Genomic DNA, 13,327 nt, shown 5'->3' with positions numbered 1-13,327 from the left:
TCAACTGGAATTCCATTACCTCCACTAGCTTTGTTCGTAGTGATGCTTTCTAAGGCCCACTTGACTTCACATTCCAGGATGTCTGGCTCTAGGTGAGTGATCACACTATCGTGATTATTGTAATGTAATGCCGCCTCTGATATGACAGGAGGAACCAGTCCATGGCCGGGAGGTTGGGGACCCCTGAACTAGAGGACAAAAGGAAGAAGGCTTAACAATTACCTCTCACTCCAAGGGTGGGCCTATGGGGGCTGACTCCCTGAGCTTTCGCGTTGTGCAGCTATGAGTGCCCGGTGAGTTCCTGAAGGAATCCTAGGGCAGAAGGTGAGGTTGAGTGAAATGTTAAGGGTTTCCTAAGAGGCAGTAATCCTAGAGACAATAGAGGATACTGGAAACAGCTCCAGGAATCCTGGGAGATGGAGACAACAACGCCCACCCCCACCCCACCCCCGAAGTGTCTTTGGCAGGCCAAGCACTGGCTCTTGTCTTTATATGGCAGCTGTACTTTCTGAAAGTCATATTTCCAACCTGAATTCTATAGCCTTGCATTGTCATAGCAAGGACCCAACGGGAGTCTAGAAACTTTGTTCTTAGAGAATTACAGACTCAGTTTAGAGCATTTCCCAAGGGTTGGTTTCTCACTGTGAATTTGGGAAGACTGGCCATAAAAACAGCTTTGGAAAACTGGATGTGCATGTGTGTGCATGCTAAGTCGCTTCAGTTGTGTCTGACTCTTTGTAACCCTCTGGACCATATCCTGCCAGGCTCCTCTGTCCATGGGGCTCTCCAGGCAAGAATACTAGAGTGGGTTGCCATGCCCTTCTCTGGAAAACTGGATATGTACATGCAAAAGAACTACTTATAACATATACAAAACTTAAGTCAAACCTCCTCAAAGACCTAAGCATAAGAGCTAAAACTGTAAAACTCTTTCAAGTCAATAAAGGGGGAAAACGTCCTGACAGTGAGTTTGGCAATTATTTCTTGGACATAACACCAAAAACAGGCAAAAAAAAAAAGTAAAAGTAGGTAAATTGGATGACATCAAAATTAAAAATTTATATGCACCGAAGGACGCTCAACATGGAATGGAAGAAAATATTTATAAATCTTATATCTGGTAAGGAGTTGACATCTAGAATATGCAAAGAACTCCTACAGCTCAACAACAAAGAAACCAACTACTCAATTTAAAAATGAGCAGAGGACTTGAATAGATAGAATCTCAACAGAAGCCACAAACAAGAAAAGCACATAGAAAGATGCTCACCATAATTTTTAGGGAAATGCAAATCAAAACCAGAATGAGAGGCCACCTCATACCCCTTAGGCTGGCTACTGTATTAGCTTGTTATGGCTGCCATGAGAAAATACCACAGGCTGGGGCGCTGTAATAGTAGAGCTTTATTTTCTCACATTTCTGGAGGCTGGAAGTCCCGAGGTGTTGGCAGCTTTGGATTCTTGCAGGGCCTCTCTCTGTGGCTTGCAGATGGCAGCCTTTTCACTGTGTCCTCACCTGGCCTTTCCCCTGTGTGTGCGCATTCTTGGTTTCTCTCTGGATGACCAAATCCCCTTTTCTTTCTTTTTTTTTTTTTTCAAATCCCCTTTTCTTATGAGGACACTAGTCAGATGGGTTTGAGGCTCAGCTTAACAGCTTCATTTTCATTTAATTACCTCTTAAGGCCCTATCTCAAAATATGATTACATTTAGATACTGACTGGGACTTCAACATACTAAATTTGAGGGGGCATAGTTCAGTCCACAACAGCAACTATGAGAAAAGAGAGAAAATAACAAGTGTTGGCAAGGACATGGACACATTGGAACCCTTGTGAATTGTTGGTAGGAATGTAAAGTCATACAGCTGCTGCGGAAAGCAGTAGAGTGGTCTTTATTTTTTTATTTTTTTAATTTAAATTTATTTATTTTAATTAGAGGCTAATTACATTACAATATTGTATTGGTTTTGCCATACATCAACATGAATCCGCCATGAGTGTACACATGTTCCCAATCCTGAATCCCCCTATCACCTCCCTCCCTATACCATCCCTCTGGGTCATCCCAGTGCACCAGCCCCAAGCATCCTGTATCCTGCATCGAACCTGGACTGGCGATTCGTTTCTTCTATGATATTATACATGTTTCAATGCCATTATCCCAAATCATCCCCCACCCTCTCTCCCACAGAGTCCAAAAGACTGTTCTATACATCTGTGTCTCTTTTGCTGTCTTGCATACAGGGTTATTGTTACCATCTTTCTAAATTCCATATATATGCGTTAGTATACTGTATTGGCGTTTTTCTTTCTGGCTTACTTCACACTGTATAATTGGCTCCAGTTTCATCCACCTCATTAGAACTGATTCAAATGTATTCTTTTTAATGCTGAATAATACTCCATTGTGTATATGTACCACAGCTTTCTTATCCATTCATCTGCTGATGGACATCTAAGTTGCTTCCATGTCCTGGCTATTATAAACAGTGCTGTGATGAACACTGGGGTACACATGTCTCTTTCAGTTCTGGTTTCCTCAGTGTGTATGCCCAGCAGTGGGATTGCTGGGTCGTATGGCAGTTTTATTTCCAGTTTTTTAAAGAATCTCCACACTGTTCTCCATAGTGGCTGTACTAGTTTGCATTCCCACCAACAGTGTAAAAGGGTTCCCTTTTCTCCACACCCTCTCCAGCATTTATTGCTTGTAGACTTTTGGATTGCAGCCATTCTGACTGGCGTGAAATGGTAGAGTGGTCTTTAAAAAATTAAAAATAGGTTTTTTCACCTCCCCGCCTAGGGGCCGGATGGGGTCTCCACAGGCTGGATTTGGTTCCCATTGTTGTCAGACTCTCCCGCTCAGCCATAGGGCTGGGTGGCCCTGGGGTGAGCTCGCCCAGGGACCAGACTCGCTCCATTACCAGCCTTCAGGAAGCTGCGTGGATTCCTGGTCTCCTAGCAACGAGGGCCCGGCCTCAGCGGACTGAGCCAGCTGCATAGCTGTCCAAGCAGTTGGGGCGCTATCCAGAATCCCCAAGCTGGACCCAAACGGGAGCCAAAGAAAAATAAATAAATATATAAAAATAAATTAATTGAAAATTAAAAATAAAATTTTCTTATGATCCAGCCATTCCACTTTTGCGTATGTACCGCAAAGAACTGAAAGCAGGGTCTTGAAGAGATTTTTGTACACACATTCATAGCAGCATTATTTCCAATAACTAAAAGGGAGACATAACCCAAGTGTCCATCGAGGGGTGAGTGGATAAACAAAATGTTGTATATGCATCCAAACGAGTATTATTTAACCATAAAGAGGAAAGAAACGCTGACACATACTACAACATGGATGAATCTTGAGGACATTATGCTAAGTAAGCCAGTCACAAAAGGACAAACACTTATGATTCTACTTAAATGACACAGTCAATTTCATAGAGACAGAAAGTAGAATGGTGGATGCCAGGAGTGGGATTGGATGTAAGGGCAGGTGGATGAATGGAGAATTGTTGATTAATGGGTGTAGAGTTTTCCTTCTGCAAGTTGACAGACTTTGGAGGTTAGTTGCACGGTAATATGAATGTCCTTAACACCACTGAGCAGCATACTTAAAAATGCTTGCGTGTGTACATGTGTGCTCAGTCGCTTCAGTCGTGTCTGACCCTTTGCGATCCTATGGACTGTAACCTGCCGGGCTCCTCTATCTATGGAATTCTCCAGGCAAGAATATTGGAGTGGGTTGCCATGCTCTCCTCCAGGGGATCTTCCAGACCCAAGGATTGAACCCATGTCTCCTGTGGCTCTTGCATTGCAGGCAGATTCTTTACTGCTGAGCTACTGGGGAAGCTCTAAAAATGCTTAAGGTGGTAATGTTATTTTATATATATTTTTCTGAAATTGAAAGTAGATAGAACAAAATAAACAAAAATAGCCATGGAGGTAATAGAGGAGGAAAGTCATCGAAATTGGTTGGGGAGGGACTTCCCTGGTCCAGTGGTTAATAATCCATTTTCCAATGCAGCGGGGGGCGGGGGGGGGGCAGTTTCAGTCCCTGGTTGGGGAACTAAGATCCCACATGACATGGGCCAACTAAACCTGTGTGTTACAACTCCTGGGCCCATGCCACAACTAGAGAGAAGCCTGTTTGCCCCAACAAAGAGGCCACGCAACACAATGAAAGAGCCCAGGTGCTGCAACAGAAATCCTGCAGGCTGCAACTGAAAACCCAACAAATAAATAGAAACAGTTTTTAAAACATTTTAAAAAGAAAAAAAGTGGATGCGGAGTTGGATAAATGCATGAACTGAGCATGAGCAAGTGGAAACTTTCAAGCCCCAATAAAAATGTTTCATTACTAAATGGGGATGATTTAAACTACTGAATTTTGCTGATACACAATAGCTGTTAAGAAATCTGCTGCAAACGCAGGAGCAAACCCTGTAAATCTTGATCTCTTCCCCAGCCTTTGCTCATGAGGCTGCTCTGCACCGGTGCTTAGAATCAGACCATACACCACAGGGCAGTGAAAAGAAATGTCCCTAGGGGATCAGGGGCCCCCTGGCTACTGCTACACATCTATAGGGTTCTTTCTGGGCGCTGCTGGTGCAGGAGGCTAATGCGCTTTGCCAGCTGTACTTAAATTAGTAACGAGGACAGCATGAAGAGGTCAGCTTGCAAGCCATTCAAGCAAATTGAAAAGTCTGGAAAGATGGGTACACTGGTCGTAGTTGTTAATGCACTAAGTCGTAAGTCTAACACTAACATTATGTTACCTAACATGCAACCAGCTTTGACAGCCACCAGAAACCCAGAATGAAGAGAAAATCATTTAAGACTTGAGTTCCTACGACACTCAATATGTGGTTACGATTTTTTGGTTTTACTTAAAACAGTATTCCTATTGTTTTAAAAGTTCTTTATGACCTTAGTGTCAGTAAAGATTAGTCCCATTTAGCAGGTTAAATTTTTAAATTAATTTTTATTGCAGTATAGTTGCTATACAATTTTTAGTTTCTACTGTACAGCAAAGTGAATCAGCTATATATATTCATATATCCCCTATTTTTTGGATTTCATTCCCAGTTAGGTAACCACAGAGCACTGAGTGGAGTTCCCTGAGGTATACAGTAGGTTCTCATCAGTTTATACATATAAACTATATATTTATAAATAGATAGAGTTTATCTATTTTATACATAGTATCAATAGTATATATACATGTCAATCCCAGTTTCCCAATTCATCCTCCCCCCAGCAGGATAAAATTTTTATATTAAATGTAAAACCCAGTTTTGAGCATTGGTTTTTAAGGGAGACAAATATACCTGAGTACATCATGAGAAACGCTGGGCTGGAGGAAGCACAAGCTGGATTCAAGATTGCCGAGAGAAATATCAATAACCTCAGATATGCAGATGACACCACCCTGATGGCAGAAAGTGAAGAAGAACTAAAGAGCCTCTTGATGAAAGTGAAAGACGAGAGTGAAAAAATTGGCTTAAAGCTCAACATTCAGAAAACGAAGATCATGGCATCTGGTCCCATCACTTCATGGGAAATAGATGGGGAAACAGTGGCTGACTTTATATTTCTGGGCTCCAAAATCACTGCAGATGGTGATTGCAGCCATGAAATTAAAAGACGCTTACTCCTTGGAGGGAAAGTTATGACCAACCTAGGTAGCATATTGAAAAGCAGAGACATTACTTTGCCAACAAAGGTCCGTCTAGTCAAGGCTTTCATTTTTCCAGTGGTCATGTATGGATGTGAGAGTTGGACTGTGAAGAAAGCTGAATGCCGAAGAATTGATGCTTTTGGACTGTGGTGTTGGATAAGACTCTTGTGAGTCCCTTGGACTGAAAGGAGATCCAACCAGTCCATCCTAAAGGAGATCAGTCCTGGGTGTTCATTGGAAGGACTGATGTTGAAGCTGCAACTCCAATACTTTGGCCACCTGATGGGAAGAGCTGACTCATTGGAAAAGACCCTGATGCTGGGAGGGATTGGGGGCAGGAGGAGAAGGGGATGACAGAGGATGAGATGGCTGGATGGCATCACCAACTCAATGGACATGAGTTTGGGTGGACTCTGGGAGTTGGTGATGGACAGGGAGGCCTGGCGTGCTGCGGTTCATGGGGTCGCAAAGAGTCGGACATGACTGAGCGACTGAGCTGAACTGAACTGATGTACAGATAACAGTAACTACAGTGGAAGGGTCTAGAATCATTTTATGTGCTAAATGATTAATAAGCCTAACAATACTAACAGAGGAAATTTGAGAGACAAATGTTCATGTTAAAGTACTTGAAGAGTGAGTGGTTAAAAGATAAATTCTGTTTCTATGACACCAATGGTAGAAATATGGCTACTGGATAGAAATTAGACCAGAGAAATATTTTGGCTATTATAAAGGTTAAAATTCCTATTGCTAGTAGGAATTTTTAAGTCACATACTAAGGTACACAAAATGTAATTTTGTTTTTTCTGTCAGATTTTATCTCAAGTCTCCAAGTACAGGGAAAATGTCATTTCAAGGAAAATCAGATCAGTTCAAAATCCTCAAATAGAGAGCATTTTTCTTGCTACAGATACACCAAGCGTGCACCAGGGCACAGGCATTCGTTAGGGATTCACAAGCGGGCCATTCTCAAGCCACAGATGACAGGTCCTGAGGGGGACAGGCAGTGGTGGTTTCAGGTAGGTATGGTCCAGGGACACTTTTAAGTCTTATACTCTTTCTATTTCTCTGCCTCTCTCTCCCCTCAGTTCACAGAATCTTTATGGATTCAGGGAATGGGAGGAGGCAGGATAGAAAGGAATTGGGTTACTTATTCATCCAGATCCTTCTCGAAGAACTGGACATTTTGAAGTCTTGTTTTGTTTGAAGTCACCCATTTGAGGCCACGGAAGCTTCAGACTGTTCTTCCAGTGGCCCCCGTGGATGAGATTCTTGGGGTGAGAGGTATGAGGAAGGAACCCACCATAAATAGCAATTAAGTTTTCCCTGACCACCATGGATTGGATGCTCAGTGTTGCCAAATGTTCTAGGCACTCACATTTTACCCCTACTTAGCTCTGTGAGATAAACAGATTTATAGCATAACAACACTATCAAAATATTATCAAAACAAAGCCAAATATCATTACTAACATCACTAACATACAGCCCATATGAAAATGTCCCCTATTACCCCAAAGGTGATTTGATAACATTTTATAAAAGTCCAGCATCTAGTTAAATTTCCATATGACATCTGGTGATTCAATTTTTTTAGCTTATGCTGATGATAATCTCTGAATACATTATTATATTAAAGGTTGCAAAATGCTGATTTTAATATGGTCATTCGTCCTGTGCTTATTTGCTGTTTTTTAAAAAAATTTGTCTCCATATCTATTTTAACCTATAGTGAAAGTAGTGAAACTGTTAGTCGCTTTGTTGTGTCTCTTTTTGACCCCTTGCCTGCCAGGCTCCTCTGCCCATGGAATTATCCAGGCAAGAATCCTGGAGTGGGTAGCCATTCCCTTCTCCAGGAGATCGTCCCGACCCAGACATCGAACCCCAGTCTCCCACATTGCAGGCAGATTCTTTACTGTCTGAGCTACTCGGGAAGTCCCTTTAAGCTATAGAAACATGGCAAAAGGGATTTCTCTGGTGGTCCAATGGTGAAGACTCCATGCTTCCATTGCAGGGGGCATGAGTTTGATTCCTTGGTCGAGGAACAACTTGGCAAAAAAAAAAAAAAAAAAGAAAAGACATAAATAAATTTGTAAAACAAAGCAAAAACACCCCTTCTTTTAAAAAGAAACATAGCAAAATCTGTTTTACTTTTTTAATGTTTTTTCCCTCCAGTTTTATTTAGATATAATTGGCATATATCATCATATAGGTTTAGTTTACAGCATGATTGGACTGACATATGTCATGAAATGATTATAATAGGTTAAGTGAACACCCATCATCTCATTTAGATTCAGCAGAAAAGAAATAGAAAAAAAATTTTTCCTTGTGATGAGAGCTCTTAGAATTTACCCTCTTAACTTTCAGTGAAGCAGTATTAAATTATCTTTATCAAGTTATCCATCATATCGCTAGTACTTAAAACTGGAAGTTTGTACCTTTTGACCAAATCTGATCTCTTTTTCGATGAGTTTGTTTTTGAAGTATAACTGACCTATATCAGATAAGTGCTTCTATTGTATCAGTTTACAAGGTTAATATCTCTGATATCACAGCTTTAAAGAAGCACAGCTGAGATCTGAAACTATAGCTGCCTCATCCAAAGCTTGTAAGTTAATATTTTGGGTTTTATGCGCTGCCACTGCTGTATGTACTAGGAATAAATCAGCGCCAACCATTATGCTCCCTTAGAATAGACTGTGTCAAAGAATTGAACTTTCTTGATCACCAGAGACATTTAGGGAAGAATAAAAGTCCTTTGGGCTAAGACATTTTCTATTGGGCAGTAATCTGTAGCATTCATTTCAAATTAATAAAACATTAAATTTGGAAGGAAATGATCATTTAATCCAACCACACAAGAATGAGAAGCATAATTTTCCCTTCTAATTCCAGAAAATGCTTGTTAGATTTTGAGTGCCTAGTAATCTTTATGAAATTGCACTAATGCTAAAAGTGCAGCAACTGGGCATGGTTATACTGTGGCTGAGCACAAAGCCAACCAAAAAGACACCTTTACAAATAAACAGCTCCACGATCTGAACAGTGTTGGCTGAATTTTAGAATTGCTTGATCTGCTGCAGGGTAACAATTCAATCTCATAAAAAGGAAAATTTTTCAGAGTATATGAGCCATGGAGATTGGGCATAAGCAAACCATGGCTGAACTCCCTACTGGTTGTGACAGGCTCAGCCTGACTCTCTTTGGGGATTGTGCCATGAGAGACTTGCTTCAAATGCACAGTAATCGTAAATGGCCATACCTTCTCCTGAACCAGAGGAGAAATTCTGCTCCACCCTCCTATACCCAGAAGTGAGTAAGAGCTAAGAGTTATTGCATTTACTATACTTGTTGCATAATAAGGCAGAAATGCACCTGGAGATGACTTACACCACTAAGTGTTCTGTTACCATTATTCGCACATGGAACACTAATTGATTTGAGAAACTGACAAATACTATTGAAGATTCAGTTCAGTTCAGTTCAGTTCAGTTGCTCAGTCATGTCCAACTCTTTGCGACCCCATGAATTGCAGCACACCAGGCCTCCCTGTCCATCACCAACTCCCGGAGTTTACTCAAACTCATGTCCATCGAGTTGCTGATGCCGTCCAGTCATCTCATCCAATTACAACACCTTAAAACATAAAGCATAATGTCAAGGTCTCTGACCCTTCTCCCATCACATTTATAACTGTGTGCAAGGGGCCATTTTAAAATATAGTGTGTGTGCATGCATGCTAAGTCGCTTCAGTCGTGTCCGACTCTTTATAACGCTATGGGCTGTAGCCCTTCAAGCTCCTCTGTCCGTGGGATTCTCCAGGCAAGAATATTGGAAGGGATTGCCATTCCCTTCTCCAGAGGGTCTTGCCAACCCAGTGATTGAACCAGTGTCCTCTCGTATTGGCAGGCAGGTTCTTTACCACCAGCCCCACATGGGAAGCCCAAAATATAGCCTATAAAATGCATATAATGTAATATATAATAACAACTACCGTTAAATGTAATAAATAACAGATAGCTATATTTGCCTCATCCACCCATTTGTGTTCTGTATTCCTTGACTCCTAGGTAATGTGCATAAATATCATCTATGTGTTGATGGCTCCCCAATGGACACCCTGAACTTGAACTCTTTCCTGACTTCTAGATTCATATATGCAAAGCCTGACTGACATTTCCTTTTAAACTTAGCTCATTTTTCCCCTGGAAATATTCCTTAAGCCATCAGGCAGTGTGGCTTCCTTTCCCCGTATCTAATCCATTTGCAAATCAGTTCCCCTTTCAAATATATCCTGATTCTGTTCATTTTCATCTCCATCGGTTCATCTCATCAACCTTATCCTCTCTGCAGCTACCACACTAGTACAAACTTCCATCACATTTTCTCCAGATTTTCTAATACCTTCAAATCTGATTTCCTATTTCCACTCTTATCCCCTACCATTCTTTTACACAGGCAATCAAAATGATTACAGATAGATAGATAGACAATAGATAGATCTATCCTTCCTGAGTTTTCAGTGCACTTACTCCTCAGCACTGCCTCTAAGGTCCTATGTGACCTGGCTCTCCTTCAACCATATCTCTGCTCATTCACTATGTTTTAGTGTCTCCTTTCTGTTCTGTAAACTCACAAAAACTATTTCCACATCAAGGCATATGCACATGTGCCCTCTGTCCAGAATGCTCTTTCCCCAGATCTCTGTACAACCACAGGATCATTCAGACTCCAGCTCAAATGTCTGCTTAGAGAGGTTCTCTGAGCTCCAAGCATAAAGCAGATCCCTCCTGGGGATTCACGCTTATCACATCACTCTGTTTGGGTTCAGTTCAGTTCAGTTCAGTCACTCAGTCATGTCTGACTGTTTGTGACCCCATGAATCGCAGCATACCAGGCCTCCCTGTCCATCACCAACTCCCAGAGTCCACCCAAACTCATGTCCATTGAGTCGGTGATGCCATCCAGCCATCTTATCCTCTGTCATCCCCTTCTTCTCCTGCCCCCAATCCCTCCAAGTATCAGGGTCTTTTCAAATGAGTCAGCACTTCACATCAGGTGGCCAAAGTATTGGAGTTGCAGCTTCAACATCAGTCCTTCCAATGAACACCCAGGACTGATCTCCTTTAGGATGGACTGGTTGGATCTCCTTGCACTCCAAGGGACTTGCAAGAGTCTTCTCCAAAACCACAGTTCAAAAGCATCAATTCTTCAGCACTCAGCTTTCTTTATAGTCCAACTCTCACATCCATACATGACCACTGGAAAAATGAAAGCCTTGACTAGACGGACCTTTGTTGGCAAAGTAATGTCTCTGCTTTTTAATAAGCTATCTATGTTAGTCATAACTTTTCTTCCAAGGAGTAAGCGTCTTTTAATTTCATGGCTGCAATCACCATCTGCAGTGATTTTGGAGCCCAGAAAAATAAAGTCAGCCACTGTTTCCACTGTTTCCCCATCTATTTGCCATGAAGTGAGGGCACCAGATGCCATGATCTTCGTTTTCTGAAAGTTGAGCTTTAAGCCAACTTTTTCAATCTCCACTTTCACTTTCATCAAGAGGCTTTTGAGTTCCTCTTCACTTTCTGACATAAGGGTGGTGTCATCTGCATATCTGAGGTTATTGGTATTTCTCCCAGTAATCTTGATTCCAGCTTGTGCTTCCTCCAGCCCAGCATTTCTCATGATGTACTCTGCATCTAAGTTAAATAAGCAGGGTGACAATATACAGCCTCGACGTACTCCTTTTTCTATTTGGAACCAGTCTGTTGGTCCATGTCCAGTTCTAACTGTTGCTTCCTGACCTGCATACAGGTTTCTCAAGAGGCAGGTCAGGTGGTCTGGTATTCCCATCTCTTTCAGAATTTTCCACAGTTTCTTGTGATCTACACAGTCAAAGGCTTTGGCATAGTCAATAAAGCAGAAATCGATGTTTTTCTGGAACTCTCTTGCTTTTTCCATGATCCAGCAGATGTCGGCAATTTGATCTCTGGTTCCTCTGCCTTTTCTAAAACCAGCTGAACATATGGAAGTTTACGGTTCACGTATTGCTGAAGCCTTGCTTGGGTAATTTTAAGCATTACTTTACTAGCTGTTTGGGTTAAATTACAGTAGTTGGGTTTCCCTGGTAGCTCAGTGGTAAAGAATCCACCTGCAATGCAGGAGACTCAGGTTCGATCCCTGGGTTTAAGACCCCCTGGAAAAGGCGATGGCAACCCACTCCAGTATTCTTGCCTAGAGAATCCCATGGACAGAGGAGCCCGGTGGGCTACAGTCCATCAGGTCACAAAAGAGTCAGACATGATTTAGTGACTAAAGAGCAATTTTTAAAAGTATTTTTTGTGTTATTTAATTAATGTATGTATTTATGGCTGCACCGGGTCTCCAGTGTTGTGCCCTGGCTCTCTTGAGTTTAGGTGCCCGGGTCTCATTGCGGTGGCTTCTGTCGTGCACAGGCTCTAGGCGCCTGGGCTTCAGTCGTTGCAGCTTGTGGACTTAGCTGCTCTGTGGCATGGGGGGTCTTCCCAGACCAGGGATCAAGCCCGTGTCCCCTGCATTGGTAGGCAGATTCTCAACCACTGGCCCACCCAGAAAGTCCTAAATTACAGTAACTTTTTATAAAATGTTCTAACTTATTTCTTTACTCACATATTGTCTATCTCCCACCATGAAAATGTGAGCCCCCTAGTCCTCGCTTTGGCAGCACAATACAGAGAAGATTAGTGTGGCCTCTGAGCAAAGATGATATGGAAATTCATGAAGTGTTTCATATTTTTAGAGACATGGATGGACCTAGAGACTGTCATACAAAGTGAAGTATGGCAGAAAGAGAAAAACAAATATTGTATATTAACACGTATATGTGGAATCCGGAAACATGGTGTAGATAAGCTTATTTGCAAAGCAGAAATAGAGACACAGACATAGAGAACAAATGTAAGGACACCGAGGGAGTAAAAGGTGAGATGAGTTGGGAGATTGGGACTGACATATGTACACTATTGGTACAATGTATAAAATAGTGAACTAATGAGAAGCTACTGTGTAACACAGGAAACTCTACTCAGTGCTCTGTAGTGACCTAAATGGGAAGGAAATCCCCAAAAGAGGGGGTATATGTGTATGTATGACTGACTGACTTTGCTGTACAGTAGAAACTCATACAACATCGTAAAGCAAATATACTCCAATAAAAATTAATTTTAGAAAGGAATGTGAGCCCCTTAAAGGCAGAGATCTATTTGGCTTGTCCACTACTGTATCCTCCGAGATGAGAACAGTGCCTAGAACGTGGTGGGCAAGCAATGTTTTGTTGAATGCTTTGGCATTTCCTTAGGGCACAAAATGCATCTCAAGGTAAAATACCTAGGTGAGGGCAGAGTCTATTTGCTTCCTTACAATAAAAGGTGCAACCCAAAGACACAGATAGTAGAAGCGTCATCATTTGCTTTCTGAATAAACTCCTTTCTCAGCATCATAGTCCACCGCTACAGACTAAATTCCTGTCTCTCAGAATTTAGTGATAATAGACATCTTAACTTCACTGAGTCTGACTCTTGCTTTTCAAAAAAAGCATAAGTCTTGAAAATTACATATGAAAAATTAAACAATTTCACTTTATTCTTTATGGCCTCTTCTTGACTAGGC

General features: G+C 41.7%; 1 protein-coding gene and 1 pseudogene across 1 annotated transcript in view; both read left to right on the top strand.

Annotated features, from left to right (window-relative positions):
• The window catches only part of ME1 (malic enzyme 1), a 277,918-nt gene that overhangs the window by 2,649 nt on the left and 261,942 nt on the right, over positions 1–13,327 (top strand). The window lies entirely within an intron of this gene.
• On the top strand, positions 12,382–12,456 carry LOC129620311 (uncharacterized; annotated as a pseudogene).

Source organism: Bubalus kerabau, chromosome 9 (genome assembly GCF_029407905.1).
Source record: "Bubalus kerabau isolate K-KA32 ecotype Philippines breed swamp buffalo chromosome 9, PCC_UOA_SB_1v2, whole genome shotgun sequence".
NCBI lineage: Eukaryota > Metazoa > Chordata > Mammalia > Artiodactyla > Bovidae > Bubalus > Bubalus kerabau.
Note: the sequence above shows the minus strand (reverse complement) of the source record. Positions and strands in the feature narration are given on the sequence as shown.